Raw genomic sequence first — 3,918 nt, forward strand, 5'->3', positions numbered from 1 at the left:
CCCGCTCAAATGATATAGGCGTGATGGGCCCTGTCGAGATCTATCATTTGGCATCAAATCCGTCTGAATATCTCGTTTAAGAGACAACTTATCAGCCGACCTGCCACCTTCGTGGGCTTGCAACTATGATTTTCTATTCCTTCAAATTTCAAATTTTAATCTTAAAGTTCAAACTTTAAAAGTTAAAATTACATATTTTTTCTTTTAAAAACACTAAAGAAATTTCTAAAAAATCACTCTTTCGAAAAATTTTGTTTTGTGTTATTTAATTAATTAGCGTTATATTATCTTCCAGAATTTTCCCCAAAAAATCGCATCATTTTTCCATGAAATCCTTTCAAAATCTTCAGCTCATCCCGGTTTGTGATCTATCAAAATCCCCCCCCCCCCCCCAAAAAAAAATCTGAAAATCCATCAAAAAATGTTCCGGAATGTTCCACCTACTTTTTTTTCTTTCATTTTTTTAATAAATTTTTTGTTCTGTTTCAGTGATTCTTCGAGTTTTTTAGAGAAAATCAAACTTTAATAATATTATTGAATTGCTTTTTATCCTATAATTTCAAAATTTTAAAATAATCTTCAGAAAATCCAAAATTTCATCATAAAATTGTGATTTCTGACGATTTTTACAATTCTTGGCATTCAATTTTCCCAAAAAATCTTTTTTTCCTTTATGTTTTCTTATCTTTTTTCTTCAATTTCCCCACTTTTCCGATTCTTTCAAATTTTTTCTTACAGAATTCTCCTCAACTTGCACCCAGAATGCACTCAGATCATATTTTTTTCCAAACTTTATCCCCAATTTTTTTACTGTTTCAAAACTTTTTTTTCACTTTTTCTTTTTCCGGCTAAACGCTTTTGTTTGGTTTGACATTGATGGTAAAAAACCTTAAAATATGGAAAAAAACGCCAAGAAAATTGCTTCAATTTAGAAGTTGTTTTCCCTTATTTTTCTGCATTTTTCTTGCAAAAATTTGACATTTTCAGTCAATTTCAGCCAATTTTAAGAGTTCTATGATTGAAAAAAAAAACGGAACTTTGATTTTTCGGATTACGTCAGTTATTCGAATTTCCTGTTTTTCTCATAGTCAGATGGATTACATCTTATCGGAAATTCTGAAATATCAAAGATTTTAGTACAAACATGGATTTTATTTTAACATAAAAGTTCAGAATTTTTACTGTTTCTAATAAATCCGAAAATTGTGCTGGAAATTTTCTAATGTGTATGAAATTGTAGGATAAAGTTTTGAATTCTTAAAATGTTTCAATTTTTAAAAGTTTGGAAGAAAACTGATGGTACAGTAACCTGACAACTACAGTTATCTGAAACTACAATAACTACAGTGTCCTCTACCGTAATCCTTCCCCAAAAATGTCTTCAAACTGTTTTTTTAAATGTTTCACTGTTTCAATAATTTTCGCAATCATTGAACTTTTTTGTCGCATTGCTTCTTGGTGTAGACACAGCTCACAAAATTACAGTAACCCAAAATCACAGTAATCCGAAATTTATCATTTTTACCACAATAATCCCCAATCTACAGTAGTCTCTCCTTCATTGAAGTTTTTTTTCGAAAAGTTTCGAAAATCGGAACAGAAATTTTCACTGTTTCGAATTTTTATTTTCACATACCGCTTGTTTTTTTCCAAATGTTGTTTTCATTCATATTCAAATCACAATAATTTTGAGCTACAGTAACCCTGTAGCTCAGAATTGCCCAAAAATTTTCAAAATTTACCGTTTCAACATTTTTTCAAACTTTTTCCAACTGGAAATTGCATTACTTGGCTTTCCTTAAATACCAATTTCGTTTCCAAGTTTCAAATTTACTAATTCCGAAATTTTTTGTTTGTTGTTTTTCCTTCCAAACTACAGTAACCCAAGTGCTCAACAACTCTTCTATTCGGCTCAAAAAGTAGAATTTTGATGAAAACCACAGTAATCCCTGCGAAAAATTAATTTTTGCTGTTTCAAATTTTATTTTCCTTGTTTTGCTTCTTTCAAATTGTGTTAATTCCGATCCACAGTCTTCTCAATTACAGTAATCCCAGGCTACAGTATCACCAAATGCGATATTTTCAAAAATTACCGTTTCGATTTTTTTTTTGAGTTTTTCCATTATGGAAATTTCATTACCCTAGTTACGCATATATTATTACTTCAAAACCACATTTCGTTTTTCCAATCCTAAATTTACTAATTCAAAAATGTTTTCGATTTTTCTGATTTTTCTTGCAAACTCCAGTAATCAAAATACTCCGTAACTGTTCCAGTAGACTCCACCACAGCAATCCCTGGGCTACATATTCTTGAATGCTGTACTCTTTATATTGCAAACAGTAATCCTTTATATTGCAAACAGTAATAAATTTATATTGCAAACAGTAAATCCCCATATATGCTCACAGCTACAGTATTCCTAAGAACAGGAATTTAGAGCTACAGTACCACTAGTTACAGTAATCGCAAGCTACAGAGCCTCTGTAGCTCGGAATTGTCTGAAAATTTCAAAAATTACGGTTTCAACTTTCTTTTGAATTTTTTGAACTGGAAATTTCATTACTACCCCTATCTCCAAAAACAATGTTAATTGCATATTCCCTTCCAAACTACAGTAATCCCGATATTCCATAACCATTGAGTAGACTCATCCATAGTAATCTTTCCGCTACAGTACCCCCGAATCCAAAAACTGACTGTTGACTCAACCGCAGCAATCCCGGGATACAGTATCCCAAGTTTTTCGAAAAAATTACTGTTTCAAAATTTGAAGTTTCAATCTGATTGCAGTAAACCTAAATTTTCTAGAACCTTCCAGAAGATCAATATTTCTGATTATATTTACTCAGTTTTTTCTAACCTCATGACACCAGAGTTTCCTTATCAATAATCAGTCATCTGACTCTTCAATTTTTTACAATGGCAATCAAAAAGAAACAGAAAAAACTGAATCAAAAATTCTGATTCTAAAATCAACAATAAAAGAATTGGTCTGTGTTTTGTAGCGGGGCAAAAAAGCATGCGAAAAGAAGCTTTAAAAATTGGAAAATGCTCTCTGCGTCTCTCATATTCCCATAGTCTCCCGCTGATAAGAAAAATTCAAAAGAAAAATGTTTTTGGGTTAATGACGACGTTTTTTGGAGACGGAGTCAAACAATTGATAAGAATATAATGGCTTGGAATTTTCGATTTTTTATGATTAAAAAAATCAGAGCACACAATTAATAGGGGCACAAACAATTATATACATATTTGAGTCTAGAGGTGACTGACTTTTTTTTTATTTTTGGCTGGCTGAAAGAATATTCTAGAATATTCCAGAGAAAATTTTTCCAAGGTGAGAAATAAAATTACTGTTTCAGTTGAATCTCTAATTTTTCTTTGAGCTCTAAAAATTTAATGGGCATGAAATTAAAAGGAAACATTCAAATATTGAGAGAAAATTTTAAATTTGAAACTCGCGAATTTCAATTTTTACTGTTTCAATTTTTATTGAATTTTTGAGTTTTTTGAATTTCATCATTAAACTTTGTTTACATTCTCAAAAATTCAAAAATTCAGAAATTCAGAAATTCAGAAATTCAGAAATTCAGAAATTCAGAAATTCAGAAATTCAGAAATTCAGAAATTCAGAAATTCAGAAATTCAGAAATTCAGAAATTCAGAAATTCAGAAATTCAGAAATTTAGAAATTCAGAAATTCAGAAATTCAAAAATTCAGAAATTCAGAAATTCTGATATTCTGATATTCTGATATTCAGAAATTCAGAAATTCAGAAATTCAGAAATTCAGAAATTCAGAAATTCAGAAATTTAGAAATTCAGAAATTCAGAAATTCAAAAATTCAGAAATTCAGAAATTCTGATATTCTGATATTCTGATATTCAGAAATTCAGAAATTCAGAAATTCAGA

The sequence above is a fragment of the Caenorhabditis briggsae genome (genome assembly GCF_000004555.2).
Source record: "Caenorhabditis briggsae complete genome, chrV, whole genome shotgun sequence".
Taxonomy (NCBI): Eukaryota; Metazoa; Nematoda; class Chromadorea; order Rhabditida; family Rhabditidae; genus Caenorhabditis; species Caenorhabditis briggsae.